Here is a 14820-nt window from a genome sequence, read left to right on the forward strand (position 1 = left end):
TTTTAATTTTAGTTCAAAATTTATATCATGGATTAAATTAATATATTATAAATCTTTGGCTTCAGTTTTCACCAATAATCAAAGATCTCCTTTTTTTCAGTTATTCCGTGGTACAAGGCAAGGCTGTCCTTTAAGTCCTTTACTATTTGACATTGTTTTGGAACCTTTAGCTATTGCCATTTGTGAATCACCTAATATTTTGGGTATTACCCGTGGGGAAGGGACTCATAAGTTATCATTATATGCTGATGATTTGTTACTATACATATCTGACCCTGAGAGATCCATTCCGGCTATTTCATCATTGCTTGCTCAGGTTAGTAGCTTTTCTGGTTACAAACTGAATTTTAATAAGAGTGAATTATTTCCATTAAAAATGCAAGTTCCAATTTATAAACATTTACCATTTAAAATTGTCACAGATCATTTTACTTATTTGGGTATTAAAATTACCAAGAAACATAAGGATTTATTTAAAGTTAATTTTTTACCTTTAATTGACCAAATTAAGCAACTTGTTACTAGGTGGTCCCCATTATCTTTGTCATTGGTTGGTCAAATTAATGCTATTAAGATGATAGTATTACCCAAATTTTTATATTTATTCCAAGCATTACCAATTTTTATTCCTAAATCTTTTTTTGATATTATTGACTCCAAAATATCCTCATATGTGTGGCAGAATAAAAATCCTAGACTAAGCAAAAAATATTTACAGAAGCCTAAGAAGGATGGTGGTTTGGCTTTGCCAAACCTGAGATTTTACTATTGGGTAGTTAATATTCGATATTTAATATTTTGGACACAAGAATCGATTATAGCATCTTGCCCACAATGGGTAAGTTTGGAATATAAATCTGTACAAGACTTTTCATTGTTTTCAATTTTAGGATTTTTACTTCCTTTTTCTTTATCTAAATTGAATAAACAAATAACTAATCCTATAGTTAAACATACATTGCGAATATGGTTTCAATTTCATAAATTTTTTGGCTTGAATAAATTTATCTTATCAAGCCCTATTATATCTAACTTTTTTTTTCGGCCCTCTGTTATGGATTAAGCCTTTGTATTATGGAAAACAAAAGGTATAACATGTTTTCGTGATCTATTTTTAATTAATAGTTTTATGTCCTTTGAACAGCTATCTAATAAATATAATTTACCTAAAACTCATTTTTTCTGATATTTGCAAGTTAGAAATTTCTTGAATAATATGTTACAGTCTTTTCCAAAATTATGTTCAATGGACATTACGGAAAATTTTTTTAGCTCTGAATCCTTGCCATAAGGGTTTAGTAGCCATCATTTATAATATGATTGTGAAAATACAGCCAGAAGTATCAGAAAAAATTAAGAAGGAATGGGAAAAAGAACTTCATTGTCTTATACCCACTGAGCAGTGGGAGAAAATTTTACAATTAGTCAATTCTTCCTCTATTTGTGCCAAAACATGCCCTAATACAATTTAAGGTTGTACATAGGGCTCACATGTCCAAGGATAAACTTGCTTGATTTTATTCTCATGTTAATCCAAACTGTGACAGATGTCATTCTGAAGTCGCTTCATTGACCCACATGTTTTGGTCTTGCCCCTGTTTGCAAAATTATTGGAAAGATATTTTCGGGACTATTTCAACAGTTCTGAATATCAAATTGCAACTGCATCCTATTACTGTAATTTTCGGTTTACCAATGGTGGATAATAGTTGTTTATCCCCCTCAGCTCGACGGATGATTACATTTGTTACATTAATGGCTAGAAGATCTATCCTATTGAACTGGAAAGAAATTAATCCTCCAACTATATTTCAGTGGCTTTCTCAAACTATCTCTTGTTTGAGCTTAGTGTTGTCTTTGATCCTTCAGTTAAATTTGAGGAAACTTGGAGACCATTTATTCAACATTTTCATATGAGCTAAACTGACTTTTCCTAAACCTTTCTTTTATTATCCTTAATTATTTGGATGGAGGTATGGAGTTATTGACGCTACTGTGTATATTTGACATAATGCAATGGCCCATGTTGGTTAGTTGTTTTTTTTTCTTTTTTGGGGGGGATTTTTTTTTATTTTCTCCTTTTTTCGTAATTACTATGAGTTTGGGAGGTTATATATATATGGATTATCATCTATTTGCATGTATACTTAATCTATTAATTATGTACTCTCAAACTCTCTGTATTCATGTTTCATTTATGTTTGTTTAAAATTAATAAAAAGATTTAGAAAGAGAGAGAGAGTGTATAGGAGCAAGATTTACCAGCTAGTTGAGTGCTAATTGCTTCACCAACTTCACACTCAATGTCAGTAAGACAGAAGAGCTGTTTGAGGACTTCAGGAAGGGTAAAACAAAGCAACATGAACCAATCCTCATAGAGGGATCAGAACAGGAGAGAGTGAGCAATTTCAAGTCCCTGGATGTCAAGATCTCTGAGGATCTAACATGGTCCCAATATATTGATGCAACTATAAATAAAGCAAGACAGCAGCTATATTTCAGTAGGAGTTTGGAGAGATTTGGTTTGTCAACTAAGATACTTGAGAACTTCTAATAATGTACAATGAAGAGCGTTCTGACAGGCTGCATCACTGTCCGGTAAGAGGAGAGTGGTCTACTGCACAGGGAATCAGAGGGGTGGTGAGTATCTATATATGGGTAAAAGGGACTATAAACTGGTTTATATCATCAAATGTAACTGTAAAATCCTTCACAGTAATGACAGTGAGCAAAAAGGACTGTTGGAGGGCCATTGAAAATTATGATATTCCTATGGCAATACTGTTGCAGTATTAATCACAGGGCCCACTAATACTACCTCCCAACACTACGGAGTAACAAATGGTGCTGACAGGTAAGATGTGCTGGCCTTTAAGAGCCAAAATATATCTCAAGGAGTCATAAATGTCAAAGGCACTTTTGCAAATTCTGTAAATAGCTACGTTATTCATTCAACTGACCTGACCTGCCTATCCTAAATAGAGGCCAATGACAATAAACTTTAATTTTATTTTACAGAGAAAGGGAGGGAGAGTATTATTAATAATCTTGAGAATTACATTCTGAAGTTGTGATTTCCAAACCATAAGTCACACAGCATAGAAACATGCACATAGGTCCATTAACTATGCATTTACAAAACAATTGTTACTCATCAATGATCATTTATCTGGGGAAAGTGGACAATATTGAAACATGTCCACATGGTCTTTTAACAGAAATACATTTCTGTAGACAGGAAAACAGATGCAAGGTTAAATGGAGATTTCCTGGTATATCTTCTTCTCAGATGAGATCATGAATCTAAATTAGAAATTCTTCTCCATAATGTTTTAGTACCTAAGCAGAAATTTTCTCCAGTTTAGAAGCTTTCTTGTTTCTAAGTATTTAGAAACACTTTTTCAATCTTTTCATCTTTTTCAATCTTTTCAGCCTTTTCAATCTTTTGCATGGTGGAGGTAATTTCAGGTGAAGCCCCACTGGTTTCCTTGGCTGTGTATGTCTAGGGAATACACACTCCAATCCTGCCAAGCCCATGAGATTGAGACGCTCTCCCACCCCAAAGCCCAGTTTGTGTTGATGCTGTGTAAATTGTTACCCTGTTACAACTCAGTGCCAAGAAATAACAGACAGCAACTGCGTATGATTAAAGAAATCATACAGTATTTATGAATCTTAGCTTAACTAAAGGGTTAGTAAAGAAAAGAAAGAAAATTAAACAGTCAAATGTGAACAAATTGAAGTTCAACTCTTCTAAAAGTAATATTCACCGATCCTCAGTCGACTGCATCACCTTGCTCCTTCGAATCACAGTCACCCACTGGGTCAAATCCTATGACTGGTTCTCTCTGGCATCGTTCCCCTTCATCTCCTGCCAAACAAAGGACCCAGCTCACATTCCAAAGCACCCATTATCTCTAACCATAACCCAAACACTGCCTCTACAAAAAGACCATTACATTAGCAGTGAAACCTTTCCCAGGGTTTTACACAGGTTTATAGCAGAAATAGTACCAGGAGAGGCAGACATATGTATGTTTGGTCCCATCAGATACAAGATCCCCTCACAAAGATCTGAAAGCCTGTCTTTGAATAAGATTTCCTTTATTTTTTGCTCTCTGCAGGGTGGATAGTTGAAGCATAGGTTATTTTGGCAGCACTGAGGAACTCTTGCAAGTTGTGGTTATCAGCCTGATACTCTTTTCACCCACCTTCTCTCCCCTAAGTAAGAAGTTTTTTAGAACATACAGTAGAACAGTACACCAGACTAGAGGTCCTGTGGCCTACAACGTTATGCCAACCTATATAAATCTACTCCATGATCAATCTAACCCTTTCCTCTTACATAGCCCACAACCATCCATTCTTCTTATATCTTTATGCCTATCTAAGAGTTACTGAGACTGGAATGGAGGATTAATAACAAAGTTACCTCAATTCCTATAAGATTTCCAGGATGGAGTGAAGCAGAAGAGCAAAGGAATCATAAGCTGTTAGATGCGAGGGTAACAATGATACAGTGGATTTGCCTAGATGACAATGAGACCACCATCATTTACAATTCAAGATTTATGACATAAAAGACAGGAGAAGATTGAGAATACTCTCCTAAGACATTGAGACAAGAGTGAGAAAAGAGTAACAAGATCTACCCTTCAAAATTAGATAGGAGAAAAGAGAGTCAGAGTTGATTATCCAGTTCTCCCCAGTTTCAATTTTTGCTTCTTTGGTGGCTGCAAAGTTATCTATCCTACTTTGAGTAAATTTCAAGCATATCTAAAGAAATAACATCAAATCTGGTCAATACTGTAAAGAAGAATGTACAAATTGGGGGAAACTGGAGAGTACCATCCTATTGAATGTCATTATCTGTGTACTGCCCTCGCTGACGTGTTGTAAAATCAACTAGGCAGTCAGCCAAACTCCATTCAAAAAATGCTTGAGAGTCAGGAAATAGCCTCCTAGCTCCTTAGTTTTATTGCAGACTTAATGGCATGACATAGTGAAACTGAAAAACAACAAATACACTGCAATCACCATGCTGTTCCATTCACACAAGTAAATATTTTCAGGTAGGTAAGAACTTAGCTAAGTTTCCTGCAGTTAAGTATTATAAGATTCCAACAAGTAAATACTACAGGCAAATAATATGTGTAAACCATTAACATCTGTGTTATTGTCTAATACCTCAAAAACAACATTCTATTTCGGCAAAATCTTATCAAAATCTGTAGATTAACTTCTAAACAATGTATCAACTTAGAAGCAATGTTTCTTCTGGGGAAACAACAGGATAACTTTAGATAGAAACTTTTTTTGCTCCTGACATAAACCTGTGGTCTCCTGCCAGCCAATGTGCTTTTATACTTACTACTTTCTCAATGCACAGGAAGTAATCTAATAAAAACCTGAAACTGTTTATTAAAATAAAAGCTGAGTGTGCTTAACATAAATCAGTTGCCTGAAAGGCAGAACAATCTGAAATGGAAAGGGTAGGAGGAAGAAAAAAGCTTTGTTTGTACAGAGTGTGAAGAAAGATTTGCTACCTAGATTGCAGTGGTAGACATTGGCATGCTGAACTCAGGAATCTGAAAAGAATAACAAACTCTGACACACGACAAATCAGGAAGAAAAACAATTTAGAGGAGAAAGACACAATCATGTTGGAACTTAAAAATAGTTAATGGGAACAGGATCTACTAACTCTGAGATTGCTAAAGTTTTGGCATCTAAAACTAGTAAGCAGATCTTTGAAGAGAGAAGGCTTCTGTATGCAACACCTAAAGCTGCAGCACATCAGAAGAGAGCTGAGGTGGCTGAGATACCTTCCACCAAAACAAGGGAGATGAAGCTTATGTAACACTTACCCAACAGGCTGGTATATGTCTAGGGGAAAAGGAGATCCAGCCACACACCAACCCCATCCCCCGTACAGTGAATTGTTTCTGACTCATCCCACATCACCCATTTTGAGTAACATACACAGGACATTGTACACTTACCTTGTCACATGTACATCAAAACATCAACACATACAGTGAAATGTCTAATTTGCGTGTACGACCAACACAGTCTGAGGATGTGCTGAGGCAGCGCACAAGAATCGCCATGTTTCTGGCATTAACATAGCATGCCCACAACTTACTAACCCTAACCCGTAAATCTTTGGAATTTGGGAGAAAACTGGAGCATCTAGAGGAAACCCACACAGGCATAGGGAAAAAGTACAAATTCCTTACAGGCAGCAGCAGTAATTGAACACAGATTTTGCTTGTGCTGAACGATGTTACACAAACTATGCCAGCCTCTAAGCCACTGTGCTGCCCTTTATGAGAATTTTTAAAAGCCATATAATAACACTCAGACTGTGTATGAAAAAGACCTAAAGAGGCTAGGTCACCAGTTAATGGGAGCACAAGCAATGCTGGAGTGTTCTCTAAATAAAGAGGATATGGATAACTTTTTCCTTGAAAAAGTGTTCAGAATAAAAGGCAGACTGAAGTAAGCTGGCCAGATATAGTTGAGGAAGAGATGCTTCTATGTAAGATTGAAAAAAACTCTGAAAAGAATTAAAGAAGAGAATGCACCAGGATTGGATAGTATTAGAAAGAATAACCTGGACAGCCTATTGAGACAAGAGACCCTTCTACCAAAACTCCATGGCAGCAGACTGGGTTCATTCCCGATTGCCTAAAGACGAGCCAAATTATCCTGATCCTGAAAACTGAGGGTAGAGATTTGCTGAAGAGTGTAGACTAGACAACTGGAGACCTATTATGATCTCTGTCATACTGCTGAGACTTTATACAAAAATAATAATAAAAGACTAAATGATGATCAACACAAGACGAGGGATTCTTGACAAACTCTCCAGGGTACAATGCAAAATATCAGGAAGGGGTTAAAATAAAACAGAAAGAACTGTTGGTTCTATTTTGTAGATCCCGCCAAAACTTGCAATTTGGTAGGACACAAATTGATAATGAAGCCATTAAAAAGGATAATACTTACAAATAAATTTAACAACCTCATTATGGACCTATATTCCAACACAAGAACCACAGTTAAGGTTGAGAAATAAAAGATTGACCCAATGAAGATTAATAGAGGAGTCAAACAGCAAGATCCATAATCACCCATTCTCTTCAGCATTGCTATAGGCCATCTTATTTGTACTCTGGAAAGAGAAGGCAAGAGAGTCAACTTAGCTTCAGATGAAGAAAGAACCATTTGTTTGGCCCTAGCCATTGAATTTTAAGTGGCTCAACTGAGGTAATGATCCAGCATATTGAGATTCTGCAAAGAGTTTGAAAAACCACTGGCTTGGAGGTAAATATGAAAAAGGCCTGGGGACTCTATATGATTAGTGAATGGGAGATATTTATTTACAATAGTGGTTGCAAAAGGGGTTTAATAAGAGCAGAATCAGCCATATCCTACCCAGAGATTCTGAGAAGTACTTGGGTGCAAGAATTGACACTTGGTGTGGGGTCATCTTGGAAAGTTGCAAAAACAAGATGGCTGGCTGGTTCCAAAATCTTCATAGGGCAAAATTAAAGCCCATGCAAAAACTAGAACTATGGAAGATTCATATGGTATCAAGACTGCATTTTCAAATAATTCTAACTGAAGCTTCACAGAATTATCTCAGAGAACTGGACAATCTGATTAGAAAAACAGCAAAAGAGATCCTTCACCTTGCCCTGGAGACAGTTGATGCAGTCCTGGGTGAAAGCAACTATGATGGTTCCACTGGTTCAAATGTTTCCATTTATTGTCTGAGCATAGAACCTGAATTTCCTGTCTTTGCAGACGTCTACAAAAATCAGAAGAACCTCAAAAGAATGAATAACAGAAAAATATTCGAACCCCAATGCCCCCTTTCCCCTGCGCATCCCAGAGCAAGCATCAGTGCATCAACCTCCACCTGCCCCTGCTTGCTTCAGTAAAAACTGTCAGTGCCCAACAGCAAAGTACCCCAAAGAGAGAGCATGATCTGCAGTCAACAAAAAATACTGTTTACAGGCTTCCCCCACCATCCAAAAGTAGAGCATTCCTATGAAATGGTTCGTAAGCTGGAAAGTCGTAAAGTGAAGAAGCAATTACCATTTATTTATATGGGAAAAATTTGTGTGTTCGCAGACCTAAAACTAACCTACCAAATCATGCCAAATTACACATAAAACCTAAAATAACACTAACATATAGTAAAAGTAGGAATGATATGATAAATACACAGCCTATATAAAGTAGAAATACTTCTCTGCAATCATTGCAGCATTGTCCATCTTAGCGAAAATCTCATGCAAGCGCTCTTGGCAGAGACTCGGTGCAAGCACTTTCGGCAGAAGCACTCTCTCCAGTAACCTTTAAGCTATGAAGCTGCCAAATCACACCAAATAACACATAAAAATACTCAGCCTATATAAAGTAGAAATAATGTATGTATAGTGTAGTATCACTTACTGGAATCGGGAAGACAGCGAGCACCCTGATGATGGTGTGTTAGGCTGAGTTGTCGGAAGTTGGGGTGGTGGGAGGTAGAGGAGACTGGGGTGCCACCTCATCATCGTCTGTTTCCATCAGGGCAGGCAGGTCATCTTCTATGTCTGCTTGCCTCGATGTGGAAGGTCGAGGTTCGTCATCCGCTGTGGCTGATGTGGAAGGCTTGAAAAACGACAGTATGCTTGACTGCTTAGCCTTACGCATTTTTCTATCATACAGTTCTTTGTAAGCTTCAATTTCGTAAGTTTTTTACTCTGAAAAACTTTGTTCTTGATAGCCCTATCTTACTTAATTTTTTTTTAAACCTTCTTTAACAGATCAAGCTTTTAGCATATGGAAAAGGAAAGGTATAATATGTTTTCGTGACCTTTTTTCTGAAGGTTGTTTGATGTCTTTTGACCAACTTTCCAACAAATTTAAGTTACCTAAATCTAATTTTTTTAGATATTTACAAATTAGGAATTTTTTATATAAAGTTTTACCATCCTTTCCCAATTCAACTTTGATAGATTTTTCAGATATGATTTTTACTTTAAATCCCTGTCAGAAGGGATTAGTGGCTCTTATTTATAATATGATTATGAAGATACAACCAGAGATATCGGGTAGAATTAAACAGGAATGGGAAAAAGAACTTCAATACAATATATCAACGGAAAAATGGGAAAAAAATTTACAAATGGTTAATTCTTCTTCTATATGTGCTAAACATGCTTTAATACAATTTAAGGTTGTACATAGAGCTCATATGTCTAAAGATAAGCTTGCTCGATTTTATTCTCATGTTAATCCTCAATGTGACAGATGTCATTCAGATGTGGCTTCATTGACCCACATGTTTTGGTCATGTCCAACCTTACATAACTATTGGAAGGACATATTCGCTACCATTTCCTCAATTTGGAACATTGATTTACAACCTCATTTTATCACTGCAATTTTTGGTATACCAAATGAGGATGATAGTCGACTTTCCCCTTCAATTAGACGAATGATTGCCTTTGCAACATTAATGGCCAGAAGGTCTATATAACAAAATTGGAAAGAAGTAAATCCTCCTACCACATTTCAGTGGTTCTCTCAAACTATTTCTTGTCTGAGTTTAGAAAAAATTAGAAGTACTATTTTCGATTCATCAATTAAATTTGAAGAAACTTGGGGACCGTTCATTTGACACTTTCATATGAATTAATTTGGCTTCTTCCAGACCTTTTCTCTTTCTATTCTTGTTCTGGTATGGAGTTCCGGAGTTTTTGACACTATCGTATACATATAAACTATTATTATTGCCCATGTTAGTTTAGGTTTATTTTTTTTCAATATACATTTTTTCCTGCATTTTTATATATTTTTTTCTTTTGATGACTATTCTTAATCTTTTTCATATATAATCAATATAGGTTAGATTGATTATTGTACGATCTTTTTTTTTGCTGATAGCTTAATAAGATATTGTTATCTTGTTACTAATTTAACTTTAAGTCTAATGTACTCATAACCTATTTAATACAATATTGTTATTTTTTTAATATATGAAATTTAATAAAAAGATTGAAAAAGAAAAGAAAGTTCTTTGTAAGCACTCAAACCATCCTGCAAATATGCCCTAAACCTACGTACCCTTTCAAAATTAAAGTCGTACTTTTCTGCAATCATTGCAGCATTGTCAATCGCAGCGAAAATCTCATGCAATTGCTTCACATTCAGTTCCCGGATGACTTCACTTTCAGTCCATTCGCTGCTGCGTTCAGTTTTGATTGTTATCCTTTCCTCTTCCAATTGCATCAGCTTTTCATCTATCAGTTCTTGGTCATGGGATGCTAAAACCTCTTCAACATCAAATTCATCAATTTCCACAAGCCAAACTCATTTTGTCCTTATTTTGTTCACCACGATCGAAACGCTTAATTATGTCTAGTTTTACGCTAAGTGTGACACCCTTTCAAGCTCTTTTAGGCTTTTCCGATACCTTAGAACTCATCTTGCTAACGGATGCACAAAATAAATTGACATAAAGCACAGATGCTCACAGGCGTGTGTTTAAGCAATGCCTGCGAGAAAGCAGTTCCGGGGAAGGAGCTCGGCTGCTTGGGGCGCACGCTGCCTTTTTCGTAACAGTGAAAACACCTTCTGTTAGCGAAAACAGGTAACTAATGTAGGTCTTTCGTAACAGCAAGCTGTCATAAAGTGAACATTCAAAAAACGGGGGACACCTGTACCAGACAATTCAACATGCCACAGATTCCGTCTCTCCATTAACAAGGGACAGAGAGATATTAACCATTGTCACAGCGAAAGGGGAAATTAACAGTCACTGTTCTGAAATTACAGTCTGCCGCATCAAATTTTATTCCAGATTCTCCAACTCAAGAATCGGCAGCAATCTCTTCCTCCATTGAAAGAAAGAGAGAGAGTGTGACCGCTTGACTACAGAGACCTCCATCCATATGTATACTGCAGCAAAATCCTGATGTTCCATCTCCCGCGATGCCTCAGTCGGCAACACCAGCCTGGAATCAGTCATCAACAGAGACGCACTTGGAGAATGTCGGAGCAGGAACTCACCCGAAAGCAATATAAGAGCTACTTGCAGGTCAGGGCCTCGATAGAACCCCAACCAACATGGAAAGGGAAAAGAGAGACATTAAAGAGAGGAATTTAAGCTGCTTCTGCAGATGAGCTCAAAGAGGCAGCCATTTGGTGCCATCTTAAATTTGCCCACATGAAGGGCTCAGTATTCCGAAGTTGGAAGTACAAATTCCAGTCACTATAAAGCAGAAGAGGCAATCACTCACTAAGTCTATGGACACAGTGATAAAATCATCAGTTATTATGGCTGGGAGGATAACAAAGCTAATACGGAAAATCCAAAAAATAAAATAGATTCTCAAAAAGGTAGAGGATTACCAATGAAATGGATCCCAATCCACTTCACTGACAGTGCCAAATGAATGTGAAACGGGAAATTGTAGAAGCAGGATTTGGACGTGAAAGAGCTGAAAGACCAAAGATAAGGCCAGCAAGTATGGATGAACTCATTTAGAGCCATTCCTTCAGTCTGGAGATGGGGCATTATGGAAACCAGACATCATTTTCATAAAGCATGACACAGAGATGGTGGTAAATGTAACTATAAGATATGAAGACAATCATCGGGCCATCCAGAGTTTTGGCATGGGAAGAAAGAGAAATATAGACTGTATATTTGATTAAACAGATTCAGACACTCATAGGAGACCAAAACATACCATTTACGTACTTTCACAGTGAATTATATAAACAACAAAGAATGTTTAATCAAACAATATATTTACAATATTACTCAAATATTACTGAAATATTAAATACACAACACTCCTCTCTGCTTAGCAATAAATTCCCACTCAATATAGAATGTATCTCAATATAACATATACAGTATACTATATAATACAATTACTAAGCAGAGATCCACAGCATAGTAAAATTTAAATTGTCCCATTGAGGCCTAAATAATTAATCACTGTGAAGGACTTCTTATTCTTGTTGGATGACGTCTTTCCTGACAAGAGGGAGTCTTTCTGTTTCACAGGAGAGACTTGTGGCTGTAAAACAATCTCAGGTTCTGGGTCCTCCTCTGTGATGGTTGTAGGAGTTGACCCTGGGACTGCAGGAAAAGGTTCTGTTAGCTCTGGACCCCTTTCTTCTGGATGTTTTCACATTCCAAACAAGGTATGACAAGCTGCCCAAGCTGTTGATCCATCCCATGCCACCAGAAAACGAGTCAACGCTCTCATTTTAACCACGCCTAGGTGACCAGCATATAGCTCCTCCAACCTCTGGCTCTCAGCTCAGATGGTACAATGACTCTCAATCAACACATAAGGTATCCCCATCAAGAACATGTTTGTTCAGGTGCTGGTAAAAATGGGGTAACTGGAATTTCTGCTGCATATTCCAGCCAATTTGTGTTGCCGTGTAGACCTGAGACAGTGTGGGGTCTTTTCTGGTTTCCCTTTGGATCATCTCTGCTGAAATAGGGAGACTTTCAAATTGCATTAGGGAGAATATGTCAAGGGGAGTGTCCTCTTTTGTAAATTTTTTGTGTGTTTCTTTTTCCAATAGTAAACTGGACAATCCATCAGCGTTTCCTTGAATATTTGTCCGCTTAAATTTGGAGTTGTAATTGGGTCCTCCAAGAAATAGATCTGCACTCATGCTGTTGCTGTTAGTAGAACACCATTCTGTGGATTGAAGATGGATAATAGTGATTGATGATCAGTTTTGGGGGTAAACTCTATCAATAAACTACTCTGGCTATTGTTGTCCCTTTGTTTAAGAAGGGAACAAAGGAAAATCCTGGGAACTAGATTGGTGAGTCTCACGTCAGATGTAGGGAAATTGCTGGAGAAAATTCTTAGGGATGGGATATATGAGAATTTGGAAACCCATAGCTTAATAGGAAGAGCCAGCATGGCCTTGTGTATGGCAGGTCATACCTTACCAACTTGATTGAGTTTTTTGACCAGGTAATGAGAGAGATTGATGAGTATGGGGTAGTTGATGTTTCTCCTACATAGATTTTTATTAAGGTGATTGACAAGTCCCTCACAGGAGGCTAATTCAGATGATTAAGATGCATGGGATTCATGGCAAATTAGCTGCTTGGATTCAGAACTGGTTTGCGCATAGCAGTCAGAGGGTAGTGGTTGAAGGGACTTACTCAAGCTGGTAGTCTGTAATTAGTGGTGTTCCTGGGACCTCTGCTGTTTGCGATGTATATGTAACGCATTGTAAGGGTTCACTGCTGAAGTAACGGTTTCTCTGTAGCAGCAATGTCTGGGTTATGGCTGGAGATATCAAGACTGTGGATGCACGTTAGCCAATTCGAGATTGCTGTTCTGTCTTGTGATTCTGGAACCAGTTGATTTTGTGGGCTTTTGCCAGAGGGAGAGAGAGAGAGATGAAGAGAGAAGACGCAAATGGAGAGATTTGGTAGACCGCTGGACGGGGTGGACTTGGAGCAGGGATCCGAAGGTCTGCGACGGTCGGAGGAGACCGATGGTAGAAGAAGGACTACTGAGTGAGCTCCAACTTTGTGCCCAGACTGTTTAATAAGATTTGGGGCCCTTTTTTCTTTTATATTTTGTTTCCCTACTAACCATATAGTAGGGATAAAGTAGGGATATAGTAGTATAAGAGTTATAAAGCTTAATCGTTTAATCGCATATTGTGTACTGTTTGTTATTTCAGAGTACTGATTTGTAACAGGGGACACATTGAGTAGCATCCACCCAAACGAGATTTCTTAAGTTTGGCCACGTAGGGTATTATCACCCCCCTATATTAAGCCACTAGGCGAAGCGAGTGTTACATATATAAATGAGCTGGATAAAAATGTAAATAGGTGGGTTAGTAAGTTTGTGGATGATAGCAAGATTGGTGGAGTTGTGGGTAGTGTAGAAGACTGGCAGAGAATACTGCTCAATATAAATCAGTTGCAGATATTGCAGATGGAGTTTAACACAGATAAATGTGAGGTGTTGCATCTTGGTAGGGCAAATGTAAAGAGACAGTACACTGTTGAAGGCAAAATCCTTAACAGTGTTGCTGAGCAGAGAGATCTTGGGATCCAAGTTTATAGCTCATTGAAAGTGGCTACACATGTCAATAAGGTGGTTAAGAAGGCTTATGGAATACTTGCTTTTATTAGTCAAGGCACTGAGTTCAAAAGTCAAGGGATTATGGTGCAATTTTATAAAACTCTGGTCCGGCCACATGTGCAATATTGCATACAGTTCTGGTTACCCAAATAAAGGAAGGATGTTGAGGCTTTGGAGAGGGTGCAGAAGAGGATTACCAGGATGCTGCCTGGTTTAGAGACCATGCGCTATCACGAGAGGCTGGATAAACTTGGGTTGTTTTCTCTGGAGTGCTGGAGGCAGAGGGGAGTTCTGACAGGTCTTTACAAGATCATCAGAGACACAGATAGAGTGGACAGAGAATATCTGTTTCCCAGGGCTGAAATGTCAAATACCAGAGGATGTATATTGAAGGTGAAGAGGGGTAGGTTCAAGGGGAATTTTTTAATCAGACTCATGAATGCTTGGAATGCACTGCCTGGTATAATGTTAGAGGCAATTACATTAGAGAGTTCCAGGAGATATTTGGATAGGCACATAGATGTAAGGAAGATGGAGAGATATGGACATGGTGCAGGTAGGAGGGATTAGTGTTCAGTACAACACTGTGGGCTGAATGGCCTGTTCCTGTGCTGTACCTTTCTATGTTCTATGAAACATTTTACACTCTAAACCAGACTCAAGGCCTCTCTGT

General features: G+C 37.7%; 1 protein-coding gene across 10 annotated transcripts in view; it reads right to left on the bottom strand.

Moving 5' to 3' along the window:
* hsd3b1 (hydroxy-delta-5-steroid dehydrogenase, 3 beta- and steroid delta-isomerase 1) overlaps positions 1-14820 on the bottom strand; it is a 53079-nt gene that overhangs the window by 32683 nt on the left and 5576 nt on the right. For 3 of the 10 annotated variants that reach the window (XM_059968423.1, XM_059968421.1, XM_059968414.1), the window contains exons 2-3: positions 8467-8667; positions 3771-3871 (exon numbers count right to left, since the gene is read on the bottom strand). The exons of 2 other annotated variants lie outside the window; for them this stretch is intronic. The gene's annotated coding sequence lies outside the window, so the exon portion shown is untranslated. Of the gene's footprint in view, positions 1-3770; positions 3872-8235; positions 8361-8466; positions 8668-14820 lie in introns of those variants that run through there. 5 more of the 10 variants (XM_059968417.1, XM_059968415.1, XM_059968416.1 and 2 more) reach the window with 4 other exon arrangements.

This window comes from Hypanus sabinus, chromosome 4, assembly GCF_030144855.1.
Source record: "Hypanus sabinus isolate sHypSab1 chromosome 4, sHypSab1.hap1, whole genome shotgun sequence".
Taxonomy (NCBI): Eukaryota; Metazoa; Chordata; class Chondrichthyes; order Myliobatiformes; family Dasyatidae; genus Hypanus; species Hypanus sabinus.